Raw genomic sequence first — 21,744 nt, forward strand, 5'->3', positions numbered from 1 at the left:
AAATCGAGTACAGCTGGAGGGAGAGCAAATGAATAAAAGAAAGCTGGAGACCAACATGTCACAATAAGTTCTGTGATCCTCGTCTGTGATGTGTTCAACAACCTGCAGACGTGACTCATCTGGAATGAAACCAGGTTGTTGTTCAGTTGGTGAGGCTCAACCATAAAATGAATAAATATTTAATTAATAATATATATATGCAATATATAAAATATATAAATAATTAAATTGAGAAAGTAAATCATAGTGTAAGTGTAAAAAAGTAAAAAATGTATAGAACAAATAATAAATGCTCTAGATTTGAGATCAAATTAACATAATTAATGTGAGTGTTCCCCAGTCTGCAAACTCAGCCCCAAACTTCTACAGTCTCCCCTCTGTACATGAACTTCCCCGATGCTCTACATCCGACATGAGCATGCATGCACACTAAGCACAATGATTGTGAGGCTTGTTTTTCTTGTCGTGCTCCATAGAGGAAAAAGATGAAGAGGAGGCAGAGCAGATGTCAGAACTGATAGCGAGCTTATCTGAACATCATTGATTTTCACAGGTTCTTACTGGGGCCCAGCACAGGTTGGTTTCCTCCTCGGATGCCAGAGCGTTTGACAGAATCGCCAGGAAACTTGTCAGAATGGATAAAAACTGATAAGAAGACACAAACCGCCGTCTACCCACACCTTCCCAGCCTGCTAACACACATTCCTGCTCCCTTCAACGTGTTTAAAAGCTTTTAACAAGAGAAGGGTACTTTTCACTTTGATGCAGGACTCATCAGTTTGTGAGAACATGTGGAAAAGGAAAGGAAAAGCAGCAGACATGGAGCAGAGGTAAAATAATTGGCCACACTGCCCGTGCGTCCAGCTCTGCGTCGGCCGCACTCCTGCTTCTGTTAGTATTTGACCTATCTGCCCATTTAAGAAACTCTATCTAAGAGCATGTTCACCTACTGAAGCATGAAAGCCGTCTGAGGCAGCGTGTTACACAGACAAAATAGAGAGCGGTACAAAGGGGGCACGGGAATAGGATAACACAAGGAGAGGAAAAAAAACACCCATTTCAACTAACTGTTCAATCTATCAGTGGAGGCTTGACACTTTGAGCTTGAAATGTTCCACCAGGATCAGATGATATTGTACTTTTATGGTTTGAGGAGAGAATAATGATGAAATCTTAAAAGTTATATGTGAAAGTGAAAGATAAAGCTTCAAGTCAGGGATCATGCATGTGATATTTTATCGCTTCTCAAGGTAAACGTTAGAGAACCATTGTGTTGATGATTAATGAAGAGACATATTAACTGCAAGCTAAGAACTTCACTCTCTTAATCTGTTCAGGAAGCGATGGAGTAAATAGTTTCATACCAACAACTGTCAAAGTTGTTTTCCATTATTCAAAACAACCAAAGAAGATAATCGTCAAACTGTCACTCACACAAATATCACAAAGAAGCTGCAGGTGACAGATTAGACAATGACACCGTTTACAAAGCAACACTTCGTTAGCAGTGGAATGTGTGGACTACTTTTATTAATGCATTCTCAGATTTATTTAACTTATAATGATCATTCTAGATCCTTTAAAGGAACAGTCCTGCTGATCAGATGGGAGTTTTGTGAAGTTGGGCAAACTCCCATCATCGGCTTTGATCCACTTTGGAAGAATTGATTCTCCTCTGACCTCAAACTTTGCGGCTGCAGCTACAGCTCTACCTCCTTACCCGTAAGGATATTTATCATTCCTCTGCTCACATGATGCATTCAGCCGCCATTAAGTCGCTGTGCTCGTAGTGAAATGTCAAGGATTGTCTCCACCGCCTGTTGTGTTTACTTCCTCCTCCCTTCCTTCTGTTTCACGCTGTTCGTCCGTGTTGCCTGCAGGCGAGTGTGCTTCTCACATGCCCCCTGTGACACGTCTCATCTTTAAAGTGCAGCCGTGACAGCACATTTGTTAAAGATGACAATGAGGGTTCCTCACCCCCCCCCCCACAGGCACGCTCAAAGACGCTCGTACATTTGTTTGTGTTTGTGCCCGAGTACATGAATTTATGATTATATATCTCAATGTCTCCCTTTTGCCTGGCTGCTGTTTATTTTTAGTCATTCAAGAGTTTTGTTCAGAAGCATTGAAGGACGACAGCAGTTGCTTTATTTGACCTTCTCCAAGGTCTTGAGCATGTTATATACGGTCTGAATGGAAATGAATATGGTCACCTGCTCCTGATACAGACCATAAAGAGGTGCGCTCACATGTTTTCCAGTGTTTCCTAGTTATTACGGGTTTATAGCAAGATTCATGAACATTTTCTACCTCTGAAAGCGCCCTGGGCTCTGAATCCATTAGTGGTTATCACACCAGGGAAGGGGAGGCAATCTCCTGAGCGGGGAGACGGGTGTGTGGTGTTTGGAGGGGGAAGAGAGCAGTGGCGAGTTTCTCCCGTTGCCGGGTTAAGAGAAGCAAGACATGCTCCACAGAGAAAATCACTCAGCCACATTGTGCGGACTAAATCAGAAACCAGTGCCACCCCATCCATCTCTCTCTCTGGCACTATAAGTGGTGATACTCCAGAGTCTGATTGTGCACGGGCGTGGGCGTGCGTGCATTTGTGTGTTGTTTTTTGTTGTGTGGAAGTGGAGAGGGAGATGGAGAGGGGGTGCAGCGGGCAGGGGGGCTGGGCACAAGAAGAGTCTTAAAAGCCTTAAGCTTTGCTTCCTGTCTCCTGAAGTTCACAGCTCCCATGAATCACCATCGCTGCTGTTTTTAGCCCGATTACTTTTCTTTCACTGCTCGACAGCTTATTTAAAACTTCCAGCAGAAACAGCTGGGCTCAGTTTATGTTAACTGATCAAGGGGCAGAGCGGTGGCATGGTGGTTTGCACTGCCCCAAGAAGGTTCCAGGGTTTAAATCTTTCTGTTTGGAGTTTTCATACTTCTCCTGAGTCTGTGTGGGCTTCCTCCAGGTAAAAGCTTCCTCCCACAGTCAAAAGACTGAATGTGAGAACATAAATGTCTGAATGAATGAGTTTTTTCAGATTGTTGAATCCATTTGCTGGTGGATCAGTAAAATCTGACTGGAAATAAAATTCATCTTCAGAGTCGTGACCAGTCGAATCACTTTTTACTCCGACAAGTTGAGTCTGCCTTAGTAATTCTGTTTGCAGTGTTGCTTTAACAAGAATCTGGTTCTGTTTTTCTTCTGCCACATTAAAAGATTTCCATCTTAAATTCCGCCTCTTGCCGGAAAGTGAGCATTTAGGAAGCCGCTTTGTGTCGTTATCGTTTCCTGATTCACTAAACTCCGACATGAAACCCTTTAATAGTGCTGTCACTTTCTCAAATGTCACTCAGTACGGTGCAGACATCCAGATTTTTATTTGGATCTGCACCAAATTACACACACTCATAAATATCAATGTCCTATGCTGAATTTCTTTCATCAAGCTTCATAAATTATTCCCTGAGAAATTGGTGAAAATGTACAAAAACATCTCACAAAAGTCCTTGATCTGGCCCAAAATTTAATCAGTACTTTTTTTGGCCTATGTCCAATCTTTTTACCGAGTTTCATGGAAATGTGCTTATTCATTTTTTAATCCTCCAAACTAACAGACAAACTTGGTGGACATGAAAAAGTAGATCAAGCTGACAGTGAATGACAAAAGTGTCTTTTACTGACCAATTTGTTGCTTTGTAGCTTTCGACCATTAACGGTTTGACTATTAAAATTGTGTCCACATTTAGGGAAATATTTGAGGATGAAAACTGACGAATATTAGTTTGGTTATTGAAATGTTTGCAGTTTGTTACGTAAAAGTGAAATCAAGCCAAAGACGTTACATATTGTTTATATTGAACTCCTTTAATTTAAATGATAACCCTGATATCAAAGCTTTGCTAATGCTTAAATGACCCTGTTGTTTAAACTATACTGTATTTTATACATTCTTTCTCTAGTTAGCTGCTCATTAGCCTACAGACGGACACACTGGTCCCTGCATGAGTCAAACCCGTCGCACATTCTTTACCTCAACCTTTTAGCCAAGTTTCTAACGACAGACAATGGTCAGGTCAGAGCAGGGCAGCAAAGTTCCTGGAGGGAGACATGGCTGACTGCTCACTGGACCCTCGTTTCCTTTTAGTGGTGGTGGAGAGGAGTCAATTATCAACTTAAATTACCCGACTTTAAAAAGTTACCACGACTTGCGTTGACTGCTTTAGCTTTCTATTGTTTTTGGGAGACTTTGCCGGGGTATTATAATTACCTCAGTAATATGCAGAGCCTTTTTATCCCGCTCATAAAAGCCGGTCACATTAATCAAGCTGTATTGGTGGCAGTGAGCTATATGAGATATTTGGGACAACAAGTGGTGCATGTCTTTGAGAGAAGCAGGACTCTGAATGTGTCATCCAAACCAAGTTCCCGACCATTAAACGTTATGACACTATAGCTCCATTAAAAGTCTGGATATTACTCATATCTGAGTCTTGGAGGAGGAAGAAAAAAGATTTGTGCTGGGCTGTTCTGTGAAGTTCATTCCTTGGTGTCAGTCTCACGTCTCTGGTAATTGTTGAGCAGCTCATATATGGAAAAACGGAGAAGTGTTTGTGTGTGGGGGGGAAATAACTTCCTGAAAAACATGGCAGATTTAATTTGTCAGCCGGGATGAAAATTGGCCGGTGAGGAAAACAAACGACAGCTACATGGGCCGATGGTACCAATTCGTCAGGGGGAAGATTGAGGAGCTGGTCTAGAGATAGCTCACATCTCCATAAATCATGTTGACAATTGACTTGAACTGCGAGAGGAGGAGGTCTCTCATGGAGCCAGCCTGAACGGGCACTGATATAGGACGTCTCTGTCCCCCTGCCCAGAAATAGAATGACAGCTTGATGCATTGAGGATGGGCCGTGATGGCTGACTGAAACACGGTCTGCACACTCATTTGAAGCGCTAATCTGTGAAGGGTTCTGGTTTAACTTTAGGGCGCCATCTTTGGTGGCACGTTACTGAAATTTCTAACAGTAACACAAAAAAACCCCATACTTTTAATACGATGGTGACAAACTGTTCTTTTGAAGGTTTAGTTTCTGGAGATACTGCTTTGTCTTTTCCCCGCTCGGACTAATTATGCAGCTTGTCCAAACAAATGGCCGTTGCTGCTGCCAAAAATGTAAATGACCTCCTGTGACCAGTCAGTCTCCGGCCAATGTGAGTGAAGAGGTAAAGCGGTCGTCTACAAATCTGACGGCTCCTGATTCAAACCCCAGCTCCTCCAGGGAGGGTGTTTCGAAGTGTCCATGAGCAAGACGCTGAACCTGTAACTGCTCCTCACTGTACACCATCACCATGTTAACAGAGGTTAAGAGCTATTCATGGACTAAAAAGGTGCTTTACAGATTTATATAACCTCCTGCTTTTCCAGATTTGGTGACCACTCCACACTAGTTGCATTCGTTCTTCCATGCACTCATCCACACAGTGCCTCACCCAGTTCACTATCTTGCCCAAGGAAACGTAGGGGAAATGATAAAATACCTCGACCAAGGCCAAACAGTCCCTCAAATTCAATCAAGCTGAGCCAAATTTCACGCACTCATAGATATCAGTCCTCCAAATATGCCAGATTTTTTTCCATCAGGAACCATGAATTATTCTGTGAAAATGTTGAGAAGAAACAAACTGACGGGTGAAAACAGAGCCTCCTTCTTGGAAGCAATTATTTCTCTTTTTAATTAAGTATCCTTGTCTAAGTCATTTATTTAATCTATTAATATCACCAAGTAATTATCTACCTTATTTTCCACACTGTCATTATTTGACTGGCATAAAAGGGAAACGTGTTGTAAATTCCCTTTTTTGTGTATTAAAAATCAACTTGTTGATAGAACCTGTAAATGTGATATGAGACGTACAATTCAACATCCAGCGTTACTCTTTTACAGAGAGCAGTAATGGGATTACAGTTATAATGCATTGCATCCAACAGAAAGCACTGGATGACGCAGCATTACTCTACAGGTGCATCACAACTGTGACGCCCAGTCGAGTGTGAGCTTCTCGCGCTCGGTGGCTCACGGAGCTGTGTTTACGCTGGTTTCTCCAGATGTTGATTCAAACGTTGAACAGACGACAGACTCAGGCAGCAGCTGAGGAGACAAATCCACAGTCCAACACTCAGCAGGCTTCCTCCTCGCTTCTTTCTTCGCCTGTCTTTATTTACATATGTCTGTCTCTGTCTCGCTTCCTCTTTTGTCGGATCAAAGTTCTGGCTTTGTTTATTTCCACCTTTGCTGAGCGGCTTGTCTACAACATCTCGTGTATGAATGCTAATCGTGGATAACCCATTACAATGACGTTAAATTGAAGATTATGATTCCACAACTGTAAACAGTAAAAGTGCAGTGAAAGTTTAGTGCGGTGCTGAGTAATTACTGGAGCAGGGGAATAGACCGACTGTGCCGAAGTGTTTTCCTTAGAGAAGTAATTTACTTCAGTTGCTCTAATAAACATTCAGCCATAAAAACAAATCTGTGCGGCAAACGCCAAACGTGTAAAGCTGTCGGTGTTGAAATGACAGATTAGAGCGTCCACTAAGCAAATAAAACACCACTCAGGAGGTTTGAACTGCTCTTTCTAATGGGAGTTTTCATGTGCTTCCAAATCCTATCACAAAACAAACTAATTAAAAAAATTATTAATTTGTTTTTATTTACTTTTCAGTCTATTTGATTGGTTTTGGGTTTGATTCTGTGCCTGTTGCCATTTCCATGATTATATCTAATCTCTGAAATAATATGTTGTACAGAAAAAGCCCAACACTTAAACCTCTCCGTCTGTTATTGTTTGCTATGTTTTAGTGTAAAACCACGTTGATGATGTGATCCGTAAAAATATCCCAACCACTGTGTGTGTGCATCTGATGGCAACACAACATTTTCAGCCGTCTGAAGCATCAAACTGAGTAAAATCCACTGCAAGACAGAGACGATCCCTCAAACAGAGCGTTCAGTAGACCATGATGCCGTTCAGCTACAGGACATGGGCACGCTACATGACTCCTGTGTTTTCTCGACTGTGGCTCACATCTTACCCTCAGCTCCGTGCAGCATCACAACTGACATTTTTAAAAGACATTTTCCGGGTAAATGTCAGAAAAGACAAAACCATTGTTGACACACAGAAAGCAGGAAAAGAGTTCTTAGATTATCCGTCAACCAATGCACCTACATTTCATCTGGTTAGTTTTGGTTTCACATTGTAATTTAGAGAGAGCACTAAAGAATTTTGTCTTCATTTGTACATCCTGTCAAAATCACCTTCGTCTCCATTTACTTGACATTGTTTGTTTTGACGTGTTGTCACTTGGGCAGGTAGTTAGTTTTTCTGTTTGAATACGCAGCGGTTGGGCACCAAATGAACGTCCTTGTCTTTCAAACATTCTATCATCTGCGGTGAAGACGCAATCCTGCAGCTGCTTCCACTTCTTTTTCTTCGTCTATCCTTTAATACTTCCTGTGATTAGTCCAAAAATTCTGGAATATCCCAAAAAGTGTTCTCACTCTGCAAATGAACTGAACCATGGTTCAGTTCAATCGGGACCCAGACCACCTCTTCTGGTCGGACTACATTTTGGTCTGTTTGTCTGGACCATGGTCCAATGAGCCTTTCACACCTGAAATACACTTTTATTCATACTAAGAACTTTGACTATTTGGACAAAGCACGTATTGTGAAAGAGCCCTAACCCTGAGATGTGTAGAACTTCTTTAAAAGATGTAGAAACAGATAAAATGTGTATTTCCCCTTTAAACAACCCTCAGACTGAGTCCCACTTCAGGAAAAATTAAATGCCCCACACGTCACATGTTGAGTAAAACAAGTCAATTTCACCGTGATGCTTGTTCACCTTGAAATAAATCTAGGGAGGGAACGGACATTCATTATGAATGCGCTCCAATTCTTCCAGGTGTTCAGTGCAGTGCCTCTCTCCTCTTCTTCATTCATGTCTGGCTCCTCAAATATTTAAAGGTAGGACTTAAGAATTGAAGTGACTGCAAACATGGATCCCAGTTCCCACTCAACACGACCAAGTGTGTTGTCGAACAAGACAGGAGCTTACGCAAACATAAAGCCGAGAGAGCTCGCCACGAAAGTTAAGGGAAGCCAAACCTTTGTGTCTGTCCCTCGACTGATGTGATACTGAATATTCATACGATACAGTTTTCACGCTGCACTCTTATCTTAGTTATAAAATGTATCCCACTATTCACTTCTTCTTATGTTGTATACATTCCATTATTTCATTAAATCAGCTCAGCGTCTACACAAAACTTTCATGTTGTTCATCTTTATATAAAGTCAATGGTTTCACAACCCACATCTCGAATAAGCAACCCACTGTTCTTTAGAAGTTGATGACAATCAAACCAAATTAATATTGAGCCTGAAAGATAGTTAGAAGGAAACACTACCATGGTTGCTGTTCTTTATTATCTTAATAAATAAGTGATGTTGTTCTGGTTCCTCAAAGTCACGTTATCAGTTATGCTGTAAATGAGCTTAACAATAACTGTGCTGTTGTTTTTATGAAATCTATATTTAAAAAAAAAAAAACCCATTTGCACTTGGATTCAGACTCAGTTTTAGCTTGAACGTCTAGACGTTCTTCGACCTGCGAGTCAATAAAACCATGCTTACTGGGAAATGGCAGGAGATTCCGCTGCTAGTTTTCCACGAGTTTGATTTTCTTCTCACCACATGAGACACATGAATCTCCTCGGGAGACATTTGTCTCCGGAATACAGTGGGAAGGAGAACCGATCCTCCCACCTGAATTCAGACGAGAGTGAACTCTTGCTGTGGTAACTTCCTCGCTCTGCTCCTCCTCTGCATCTCCCATTCTGTCTCATCTGCTTCTGTTCACTCCTCAACTTAAAAAGAGGACACAGGTAAAGTGATTTCAAAGGGGAGAATAATGATAGCGAGAGGAGGGATGGGAGGGAGGACGGGTATTGAAGTGTATGTTTTAGGGACGGTTTTGACTGAGATCAAACGGTGTGTGTGAGTGGGTGTATGGGGGGGGGGGGCTGTCCCACCTCACCACTCCCAACCATCACTGCAACAAGGCATCACAGATGTCAGCACCATCAAACACCATCAATGAACACAAGGGACTTGGTCTCAGCATGAGTAAATACACAGATTCTGAGTGGAGCTCACTATCACATATCTTTCACTGCTAGGAAATATCATCTTTTCAGAAACTGAGCCAGTTAAAATTCAGATTGAACATGAGCTACGTTAACTTTTGACGATGGGTGTTTTCCACTAACACCTGTAATGCAGTGTGCAGCACATACACGGCTGAGTGAGCATGAAGATCAGCACAGTGCTGATCTGATGCAGCCGTTCTCAGACATGTTTTTCATTACAAAAATGTCACGTAAAAGGCCTCGTTTTCGTTTCTTCTCTGTAAAGGTCACTGTAACAGTTGTACTAGTTCTGGGAGAACAGAACGCACAAGGTTAAATTAAAAGGATTTGTCTTGTCTTTGTTAAAAAATGAAAGTGAGAAAAGAAAAAAGTAGAAAGCAACAACAATCAAATTATCAGGCTGCCGAATATTTTAACATTCCTCCATGCTGATTAATTTTTAACCCTTATTTATTTAATTATATACCCCACCCACCTCCTCCATTTTAAAGGAAGGGATGTGGACCAGACAAAAAAATTCAATGTACACGTCAAATAAATGTTTCTCAAAGATGGTTTCTGTCATATATAGTTCTTATCACATCGGTGTTTGTTAATCTGTGGCTTATGTTACTTCATATTACACATAAGCTTTTGATCCATTCCTAATGAAAAATATCGAGCAGCTCTTACAGAGCCGCTCTTACGCTTTGTTGATAATGTCAGACTGCATAAAGAAGTAGCTGAATTCTAATGGAAAGCGGATTTGTCATGAAACTGATTCAAATGATGATCACATATTTAAATCGATGTAAAATGAAAATCATAATATAGGATCATTGACGCACTGACGATTTATTATATGAAGCATTTTAAGATATGCCAAGAATCATGAAAACCCAAAATACCAATTTAGACACTGGGTTGTTTCTATTACAGAGTTAATGAATGAATGAAAAAGTAATGATGGATAGAAGGAGAAGTTAAAGCAAGATGTACATCGGTAAGTATGACTTTAAGTTAGATTGGAAATCATCAATAATGAGTCAGGACCGGATGTGGGACGTAACACTACTCCAGAGCTGAGGGGGGGGTCATGATCTTCTTCGATCTTGGTAAAGTCGAGTTTCCTAGGGGTGGATGAGTCTAAGCTGTTCCACTTCTAGCCGTACACGGCAGAAAGTGCAGCTAAAGATTTTTTTTTCTTCACCTCAAACAACCAGCGCTCCTCGTCTTCCTCGGCAAACAGCGGGAAAGAAACACATGTGAGGCTCTGCGTTTCTGACTCTGTCTACGTAGCTCTCATCGATCGGAAGCTTCAGGATATAGAAGTGAAATGATGTTTGAGGAAAGCTCGGATAAAAAGCCTTCCAGCCAGTGACAGAGCAAACTGTATCTTACAATGTGATATGTCTTTTTCCAAACTTCAGTCACATCTCCTGCGAGTCAGGCCATACTAGTCCTCTGATGGAGGTTTTTTTTTTTTTTTGTCTCTCGCGCTCTCAGTTTGCTCACAGCTGCAGAAGATGCAGGTGATAGCTGGGCCCCTGTGAAATGCGTATAAGGTATGTGGGTATACGTGCGTTTGTGTGTTCGGCGGATCCAGCGCTCGGCACCAGATCGCGTTCTTCTCTTTCATCCCTGCATCTGTGGCAGGCTGCCACGGGCCCATATCGTTTAACACACTGCACCTGTTGGGATGAATTTGATACCTGAAGATAATGGATTGGAGTTCAAAGGGGAGGTTGTGGACAGGAAACTTTTCCAGAGGTCGTATTTCGCGAGCAATCAGCGCTGATGCAAACACACAGGACCGTCCACCAAAACATACACATTAAGTCACACACAGAGATAAACACACACAGCATCTCAAAAGCAGCTGCTACATCAAGAGAAACAGCTTCACTTACCATTGCTTAAATATCTATTCTAAGAAAGAACTGATTAGTAGTTGGTGTAAATCTATTTAACACAAACTATTACTGCCTAACATTGTAAACGCTACTTATCCTTTGAGGTGTGATTGGAGCCAATCACAGCTGACATTGGACGAGAGGCGTGGTGATGATAATATAATAATAACAATGATTACACACTTTATTTTTGTTGCATCTCTAGAAACAGACTTTACAAAGTGGTTTGACAGCAAAGCAAAAAAAGCAAAGACAAGAGAAATAACAGTCGGCACGATTCAATGTGATAAGAAAGTCAGACAACAGTAAAAAGAAATAATTAAATATAAGACTGTCATACAAAAACTGGATCACATAAAACCAGTAAAAGGACAATAAATATAAAACTTATTAACTTTGAGCAGTCCTGCAGAACTCGATGTTTGCAAAAATGCAAAACAATATTTCATGACTCTTTCTGTTCAGGACAAATGTGCTTTCTCACAACAAACTTGAACAATGTGTCTTTAACCATGTGAAAAAGGTGTTTGAGCAGCCGGTGGTATAAGAGGTCAGGTGTATTTGAGGGTGGTCACATGGTCTGGTGCTAGAACACCAGCTCTCCAGAGATGTTGTCGAAAGAAGTCAGAGCAAGTTATGCACGTTAGGGTTTTGTTGATTTAGTCTATTCCAGATTAGGTCCAAGATCTTGAACCCTCAACCTCTATTTGACGAAGTACATGACACAGATTTCTGAACATCAACTTAACTCCACCTTCAGACCATTATTTGAATTAATTCATCAACAAAACTGATAATCACAACAAACTCAGTGAGTGCGGATGAATCATATATTATAACATTACTGATGTTATCAGGATAAAAGAGAGAGCAGCCTGATGCTGTGCGCTGCAGAGTAAAGAAACTTAATGGATTTGTGGGACAGATTTATTGCAACTCATCCCCTCCGCTGCTTTAGGAGAGAAAAAGTTGACTGGACTACACAGACTCCAGAGACCATAACTCATTCCCCAGTGTGCTCGCTTTTATTCACCCAGAGTATATTGGTGAGCATTGACTCCTATTTTTGGGGGCCGATAAAACATAATCACTGTCTGCCAGGACCAAGGTCACACCGCGTTCCTTATGCAATGAGATGATTACTTTGGCCTTCGCTGAAGGTCGATTAGCTGTTTATTTTTTGCATTTGCCTGAGAGATGGATTAATAAAATATGAAATAGGGGATGTTTGGTTTTGTTGTAATTGGGGATCATAGTTTGCAGTAATATTTGAGGTGTTTTTCCTTGTGCTCTAATACTGAGCTTGTTAACGAGGCAGGTTGTTTGAACAGGTTGACTGTGAGCACATTTGTTGTTGCATGAAATAAGCTGGTGACATTTCAGCTCGGGAACAGACTCCTGATCTCACGCTTCTCTATAGGCAGAGAAGTAAAACAGTTTGACATCATGGTGTTTAGTTCCAGTCCTCCACACTGCACTGCATGTTCAGCCCCTCACCAAATCCCCAAAGGTCCAATACTGAAGTTATCCACATTTAAAACACTTGAGTGACTTTTAAAGATAAAGCCGAGCAACTTCCTGAGGAGACATTAGCATCTTTTTTTTATTTTTGTAGTTTGTGATACAACAAAGAATTGCATTCCTGGGACATTGTTGGTAGAAATAATATATTAAGCTGACTAACAATCCATTTCATTATTTTTCAATCTGTTAATTACTTTTTTCATTACGTGAAGAAGAAAATTAAAAATTAGCACCCAAGGTCACATCTGACGTCTTGTTTTACTGTCCAAAATTCAAGGACTTTGTATTTACCATCATTTCTGACAAAGAAAAGCCTCTAATCCTCATATCTAACAAATTAGACACAGAAACTATTCATAAGTTTTGTTTGGAAAATGAATCTTAAATGATGATTGAAGTATCAGAGATTCATTTTCTAACAATAGATGGACAAATTTCAATATTACTCATTGTCGCTTCAGCTCTACTGTAGATGCTAACCTACTTTCACCACTTGCGTAGCATATGTAGCAGTTTCATTGACATTCTATGGTGCCAATCCATGTTTATGTCCGGTCAAGATGGCGACAAACAGTTTTAAGCTCTTTATTGTCATCTTGGTCATTACGATAAGTATCCAAATTACGGTAATCATCGTTTTTGTAGGTCTTGGATGAAAACACCCATGGAAAAAACCCCTGCTTTTTAATAGTAAATCCCAGATTGTTCAGTGAAAATAATTATGTTACCATGCAGCAGTTAATTTAAGTTTTGTATGTGGTCAGACTGGTTTTCCTGCTCACAGCGATGAAAGGCCTTGAAAGGTTTGAAATTTCCTTCTCCAAACCTTGACAGAGCAGGGGGGGAAGGCCTGTGGAGAATCAATTCAAATTAATTTCAGAGATGGGCTGTTTCTGTCTATTACTTTAAGCAACTCTCATTTTAAATAGATACATTGCCTGAGAGTCGGTCAGACGCGGAAAAAAAGAAAAAGAAGTGAAAACATGATTGCTTTCTTCAACCCAAGAGGGGATGGAATAATTCACTGTCTGAATTTAGAGGGAGTAGCAGGAGCAGCTTAATGAAAGGAAAACCTGCACCTTCTGCTGCGTGATCGAGCTCAGGCATTGAGGAATTTGTTCTGGCTAACACACAAACAATGACCCGCGCACACGGATGAACATTATTGTACTGCACATGCACAGAGGGAAAGGTAAAACGCTGCCTGTGTTTAAATCTCAGAATGCCACGGGAATTTACTTATTACTTGCTGTAGGTGTTCTTTAAGGTTGTGGTGGTGTATTCGCTGTGTTTGCACTGACAGTTTAAATTACAGTTGTATTTTTAGCTGCCTCAGTCCATTTGTCAGCCATGTGCCTCTTCTTTAACTGAAAGTGCTAAACAGATGCTTCAGGAAAAGTGCTGGATGTGACTCTTTATGTTAAGACTGTAAATCAATTTGAACTGCAGTGCACAGAACTGTAAATACCGCTAATCCCTGCTGCATTGCAGGACAAAATATGCTTTCAGAGCAAGGATGGACAACACCTCTTACTGGGAATTTGAAACAAAATGTGAGATACAGCAAAGGGGTTTATTAACGATGGAACGGTTGGAGAATGGGACAAACTGAAATGGAAATGGATTTAAGAAGACTTGAGAAAACAAAATGTACATGAAGCATGACTTACAATATGGAACCTCAGCCACTAGGGGTAATACAGCTAGTTTGATGCCGTGGGATCATGAAGTTATATCAGAGATGGACAAATCCACGGGTGAAGAGAAAACTAGGTATGATACTGAATATTTAATCTGTTGAACAATAAATGTCCTATTTCCAGTTCAGGTTTGACTGGAACTATTAATCAGCTCATAGACTCAACTCCTAATGCTATCGTAAGAGTTCCTACAGGAAATGGAAAAATCACAAACATTTTCTCGATGGTCATTTGGTTAAAATCTAAATGGAAACTTTACAAGAGACAAAACAAAGTGGAATCATTACTTGGTCAAATTCTCTTTGCAGGGAATGGACAGTGAGCTACTGAATTTCAAGGTTGCACTGATGTAGTGTCATTTCTCTGGCGTGTGTTAAACACTAGCTGAGCCACATCGATTCTACAATATGTAGTAGACGTGTAGGTTGGAGGAGAAATGAGTCAAAGCCGCAAATGCAGAAAGTGTTGGATGTTGTCGTAGATGTTGGATTAGTAGTTTCATAGAGAAACTGGATGACACAGCAGAAACTATTAAGTTACCCAAACCACTTCTAGAGGGACTTGTTGAAATCTTACAAACCATTTACCTGAAACAGGACTTTTACTGTGAATAGAAATAAATATCAACAAGAAAACAGTCGGTTCAGATAAATCTGACCATTCTAAACTTGAACTGTTTCTAATTGTACAACACATTATCTCCACTACATTGAGGTCGACTGGTTAACAAAATGATTTAGAAGCATGACACTGAGCAAATTGCCAAAAAGTATGCAGTCTGTCCCTCTGTTGAAGTGGCAACGAGAGCCCGGAGGTCAGTCAATCCATCAGCAGCGAGACAGATGAGTTACAGCCCCCGACAAAGAGTTCACTCCTCTACAAAACACCACGAGGCAGCTACGTGCACAGAAAACATACATCTTGTTTTGACACCTAGTGTCTGTTTCCCAACAACTGTGCTTCCACCCTGAAGGTGATTTGCCACCTTCCATCACTGTCATGACATCAACCATACCTCTGAGAAAACCTGCTGCGAATTAGCCAAAAAAAGTGTTTCCAAGGAACAAAAGCAAACTGAAGGAAATATGACACCAGCATCGGCTCAAGCGTAACATAGCAGGTGTACAAATACGAACACGCTCCTACCGTCACCTGCCAGCCAGGCCGGCCTGATTGACATGGCGTTGTTTCCCAGACCACAACAATGCCAGCAGGGTCCTTGTTATTCTGTGAGCTCTCAGAGGCTCAAAGGCGCCTTCTGGTTGCCCGTAAAGCACCATCAGGCTCCGGCCCCTGCAGTCATTCAATTAGGAATTTACTGGGCTATTGATTTCACCACAAGCGAAGTGTATCACATCTTGGAAACAATAAGGAGCCCTTTACCCAGCTTTTACCTAAAGGGCTGATGACTCGCTCTTCAATGTGGAGGCACAAAAAGACGAATGCAAAAATGTGACCAGTTTATGTCACTCGATTTTCTACTATGATAGTAAACCTTTACTCACCACGACCTGTTGAACTGTGGCTGTTTAAAAGAATACGCTACTTAAAGCATGAGTCAAGACAAATAATTTATTTCCTCTTGTATTAAACAAAGATTTCCTGAAGTCACTAGTACTTTTTGTGTTTCCGCCAATGTAGTTTAGGTCAGGATTACTGTTTTAAAGCTGTGTTTTTGGATATTACCACTGGATTTGTGGTTGTCTAGTTGTTACACGATATTGTTAAGTTTAGACACATGAAGAAGTTTAATTCACAGAAGCTAAGTAGCAATTGACAAATGGGATGAAAGTGTTTTATAAAGCATAAATAAAAATAATTATGGCCACATCTTGGCTGCAAGCCAGAAATTAATTGGAAAAGTCAACATCTCAAAGGATTTTTTATTTATTTAAATTTTTTGTCATGGTCAAACATGTAGTAGCTAAGTTTGTGTCCAATAGGGGGCAGCAGAAACAAGCTTGTTTGCTAGCTGCCGATTTAAACGTTTAGCAGAGTCAGAGCTAACTTTGCTGTAATTTGAAGTTATTATATATTGGCTAATTTTAGGCCTGCTTTCACTGAGACTGAACCAAAACTGTGAAGCTGTGGGATAAATCCAATATAATGAGTAAAAACGGACTGAAAAGCTCTTTGGCTGTGAGGGCAACTCAGTGGGTTTGATACAAAAATGATTAATGTGAAGCATTGTTCACATAAAAGAATGATTTACAACCTCTTTAAATCAGGATCACTGAATGTTTCTGCAGGTAAAGTCGTTCTGAAAGTCTTTCTGTTATGAGTATTTCAGTATGATGATGTTTAACCTGCAGAATAAAAGCAGGATTTAAACCCGTTCTGGTTTAAAATTCTAATGTCAGCAAACTGTGTCACAGCACAACACATCCCAACAAGATTGATAAAGTTTCCTGTCGGGAACATCCCCACAAAAATTGTTCTTCTCAACAGAAACCCTCCCTGAAGGATCCTAGTGTTTACTGTGTGTTTTATTATTCACCGCTGAGCTTTACAGAGTACAACTGTTGATGCAACACGAGTCGAGCCGATTATCGGGCCAATTGAGACCATAATGAAAGTGAGGAGGAGGGAGCAGACGGGCAGAGCGAGTATCAGCCAGGAGTTCGAGGAGAGTAAGCGCAAACAGCGGAGAGTACATGTAGATGCTTAATGAATTCGGTCACAGCGCGGCACAATGAAATCTTTATCCGTGGGGGATGAGGCAGGGGACTTGGCAGAGCCCGGGCGTATCTCGGCAAGGGTGAAAAATAGAAATCCCACTGTCCCCCCGTTGGCTCTCCCTCATGTCAGCTGCCGTGGTTACTGAGTTGGCTGCCAGTGAGGCTCTCCGCCACTCCAGTCCTCCATCCCTCCTCCTCCCATCCCTATTCTTTCTCTCTGTCTGTCCAACTCTCCTTCACGCTCTTGTTTCTTTCTCCACCCCCCCCCCCCCCCCCCCCCCCCCACACACACACACACTCATTCTCACCCAACTATCCTCTGATCACATTTCATCTCCTCCTCTATCCTCCTGATTTTTCAATAATTTATTTTTTTATCTCTCTTTCCAGCACTCTTTCAACTCCACCTTGGTGTCACGCCATTTTCACAACGATGTGGCTCATCTGAATAAAACAAGTGCACCCTCCTGCTGCTCCCTAAAGTCAATAAACTACATTCATGACTGCACACACACAGCAAAGGGGCTGCAGCTCTCACATGCAGCATTCGTGAAGACTTACCTTCATTTAACAGGTCGTTCTGATCGTTATGTGCGATAATTCAAAATATCATGTGCGTGCATTCAAGTATAAGCAGATGAAGTGATGCACAGAAACAAATCCTACCTTTTCTGAGCAGATCCTCAGTGAAACTTCTTTTCCTCTGCAGCCGCTGTCGTTCACTGCAGTTCTCTCACTTTTGTTTGCCTCTTCTCTCCTCGACCTGCAGGTTTCTATGTCATATCTCTGAGTTTTTGCACAGAAGTCCAGTTGCTCGAGAAAAAAAAAACCAACATAGAGCAAGAGCTTGCGCCTCCTGATCCACTCAGCTCCTTCCTCCTTAGTGTAGTGCTCAGGATGAAGTGTGAGACAAAGTAATCTTCAGGTGAAAAGAGAGACTCCCTCCCTCCCTCTCTTTCCTCTCAGGCTCTCTCTCTCTCTCACCCTCCTCTTCTTCTCTCGCTCTACCTGCTCAGAGCGTTCGTGGATGAGCTCGCAGAGGTGCCGCTGCCTCTCCAGCTCTCCCTCTCGTGTCTGAGTGCTGTGCTGTTGCTCCATCCATTCCCCTCTTCTCTCTCTGCCTCTCCCTCCCTCCCTCTCTCCATCCCTCCACGGCTCATGAATGCTCAGACACGGCAATTGTAGCTGAAAGGCACTGAATTAACCCACAGGACTCACAACACTCTCTTTCGCTCCATCACTTTTACCCAGTTTTTCTTTAGTACTCTCTCTTTTTTTTGCAGCGACCCCTCTCACTGTGTATGTGACCCTCCTGAATAGTACAATCAGTTCTTTTTAGGGGGAGTGATAGTCTATTAACTCTGTGGTCCCTGCTCTCCATTGGATTTTTATCAACGGACAGTTTGAAGGAGGAATAAAACATTACGGTCTAACATCCATGATGAATGTGCAGTCAGGGACGGCAGCCCGTTAAGTTGGAGTGCTGCACACATGGGCACACGCCATAAGAAAATTGCCTCATAAAAGGATCATGAGCAAAACAAGAAATATGTAGGCCTGTGATGAATAAGTAAATATTTACCACCCGCCTCCCCAGGGTAATCAACAATTAGTTGTCCTTAAAGTAGTATAATTGGAGTTAATTGAAGATATTGAGTCATTGGAAAACATAAAAGTCATCAGAGAGTCGGTGTGCCCGCAGGCTGGGGAGCGTTTCCGACGAGCTCATCGACTGGTGCCTCATGACTCCAGATAAAATCCCACGTCAGCGAATCAAAGTCAAAGTCTCTGTGATGTCACGTTCAGTCAGGTCTCTGGAGGACACAGTGCAAGTGCAGTTTGAAGTCTTAATTACCTGTCAAGTCTCTAATTGGGAGTCAGACTTGAGTGCTAAGTAATTACGGCCAATTACAGAAAAGTCTTCTATAGAAAGTCAATCAGACTCGTCTTTAGAGGCTGAACGTGTCGACACGTACAAAGGAATCTGTTTGTTAGTATCTCTAAATCCAAAGGACTTGTAGCCAGTGTCTGCTATTTGTGTTGTTCTCAGCAGGTAATTTAAATCGTTAAATGTTAAAATAGTATTCACATCAACATTAGTAATGAGTAAAAATGTCTATGTATGTGTATAGACACTGTATCAGTGAGTCAGTCAGTACAGTTGTATTTTAACAATTACACAACCATATACAAGCCATAAAAAAGGAGTGCGTGTGTTAATTTGTGTAAATGCAAAGTGTGTGGTTCTGTGACTCGACTGGATCGACCTCGCTGTGTGTGCGTTCTGACAATTAGAACAGAAAATCTAAACTTTCTGAATGAACACTTCTTCTCTCAAACATTCAAGAAATAACACTGCGTGGTGTCGACCCTGTGAAAGTCTCACTGAGGCAGGCGTGGTTTTGACGTCACACACATGTCTGACAGGTGCTCGTCATCCATCTGAAGCTGATATCCACAGTATCATTTCCTCTGAGCCTGAGTCATGCATGAAATCTTACATTTTACATCTTGCTGTTGCTTCTCGACTGTCATTAAAAACATAAATCTGAAAGAAGTGAGAGGAAGGCAATTACCATCAAATCTTGGGAATTATCTCCACAGCTATATGATTTCCTGCTTTTCTCAGGAGGACCAACATGATTATGTTAACAAGGAGGCCATCTGCATCACGGCAAATTACTGAAAAGTGCAACGGCATAAAAAAGTAATTGTAGTGAAAGACACAAAAAATATTCAGCAGAACATGATTCTGTGTATTTATAGCACATGAAGTATTGAGATATTGAGTATTTGCTAGAAAAGAAAAGGTGCAGGATCAGGATTTGAAGAGTGATACTGCTCCCTTGATGGTCTTTGGAGAAAATAGTTTTCAGGTCTGGATTGGCCCACACACACACACACACACACACACACAGAGCGAGAGCGTGTGTGTGATTGATTTCTTCAGTTTATCCCCAGGAGATGAGAAAGTTTGCATGTCTCGCTCCCGAAACCTATAAATCACATCGATCTAGCAGGATAATAAGGCCATGCCTGTGCGGGGAGATGAGAAAACAATTAGAGCAGCGTGGTAAACCCACACAGACACAGAGATGAAACAAAAGTCAGACCTAGATAGATAGATGGGGAGGCAGATAGGCAATAAGACATGAAGGGTAAAAGGAAAAAAGGTAAAATAAGGATGATGATATCAACTTGTCATAGAAGCAGAAACTGAAAGCATCAGGAAGTCATGAAATATAGCAGAGCATGTTGATGTCTCATGGATTGCTCATCTTCACTGTAGCTTGATTCTTGACCTTCACATTGTTATTTTGACCAGTGGACAGTCAACAGCTAGATTCCAGATAGAATATACATAAAGAAAACCGACTTTTTAAACCATTTATTGCAGGATAGGTCGTAACCCTTCCTCCTCCATGTTAGCAGAAAAGCAGAAAGATGGTTCCGTTCATTTTAGGCAGAGGAGGGATTCAAACGTGTGACTGAGCCAGGTGTACGTAAAGATGGATGAAACACAGCTTCAAAAAAAGGAACTGAAAAGATTATGATCGCCCCCTCATGGTGGGAAGAAGCAGCCCCTAAATTGGGACACAGCTATTGTCTATAAAAACAGAATATGTCAGACTCAATATTATTATATTAAGTCTGTGGTGATGCAACATCCTCAGACGTCTGCAATGTAATTTAGACGAAAGCAGTCAAAACACTGAATTTCCCGTAAGGCGACATTTCACTTTCCATCTCATTCATGTCCAAAAGCAGACGATTAAGACACAAGACTGACAAGATCATGAATCTGCAGAGCTGTTCATTCAAATCAAATTCAATCTTTTTGTTTGATTTAATGCAGAAGCCCAAAAAGCAAACTGTTATTAAATCATACCCCAGCATATCCTTCTGATTCTTCACTGTATTCTTTCTCGTGTTTAGTCTCCTGTGCACAGCCGCAGCAGTTTGCTGGAAGTCACATAGAGGGAGAATAGGGCACCGGCCAGACACCCCTTGTGTGAAGTGGTTGACGGCTGAATCCTCAGTGAGAAGTGACAGGTGGGTGAAGTCTCTGTGACGCATCAATGTGAGATAACGAGAGAAAACCATGAAGCTAAAAAAAGAGGGAGGGAGAGAAGAAAACGACTGGTTCAGTCTTCTCCTCTCTTTCTGGTCCACTGCTTGGTTTCACATGTAAATGACGGCGAGTGAGCGACAGCGTCCTAATTGTCAGCTGTAGCTCTTCCTCGGTACAGTTGCCTGGTTTGTGTCTTGCCGGCGGTTTGACAGCGTCCTGTTGGACTGAAGTCATGCAAACTGCCTTTTTGCCCGGTGATGGACGTGTGCAGGGGCTGCTGGTCCGGGCTGTCTGATTCATGATTCAGCTGCTTGTTACTGTAAGAGGCATCTCAGGACTGGACCTGTCAAACCAGGCTCTGCTCTGCCTCAGACGGCTTTTTGCTCCCAGACTAAAACTACACACACACACACACACACAAAATACACTGAGAGGTAAAAGTTACATACACAAGATTTTAAACATTAATGTAGCAGCCAACATCTATTTTCTATGTAAAGACTGAGAGGAGTAATGGTGTGTGTGTGTGTGTGTATGTATGTAGTCCCACTATCTGCCTGCATTTCCATATAAGTGCATATGAGTCCCTTCATGTGAAAACTGTTTTCATTTAAGATGCAGGTTTAAAGATTCAAAGATTGAAGGTTTAAAGGTTTAAGATTAAA

The 21,744-nt window shown here is 41.5% G+C and overlaps 1 protein-coding gene and 1 long non-coding RNA gene across 2 annotated transcripts in view; one reads left to right on the top strand and one right to left on the bottom strand.

Annotated features, from left to right (window-relative positions):
* Positions 1-18,091, bottom strand: part of LOC109643885 (cadherin-20-like) — a 58,715-nt gene extending 40,624 nt beyond the window's left edge. The window contains exon 1 of the mRNA XM_069512430.1: positions 17,674-18,091. The gene's annotated coding sequence lies outside the window, so the exon portion shown is untranslated. The remainder of the gene's footprint in view (positions 1-17,673) is intronic.
* The window catches only part of LOC138405252 (uncharacterized), a 64,798-nt gene that overhangs the window by 6,788 nt on the left and 36,266 nt on the right, over positions 1-21,744 (top strand). The gene's annotated exons all lie outside the window — the stretch shown is intronic.

Source organism: Paralichthys olivaceus, chromosome 17 (genome assembly GCF_024713975.1).
Source record: "Paralichthys olivaceus isolate ysfri-2021 chromosome 17, ASM2471397v2, whole genome shotgun sequence".
Taxonomy (NCBI): domain Eukaryota; kingdom Metazoa; phylum Chordata; class Actinopteri; order Pleuronectiformes; family Paralichthyidae; genus Paralichthys; species Paralichthys olivaceus.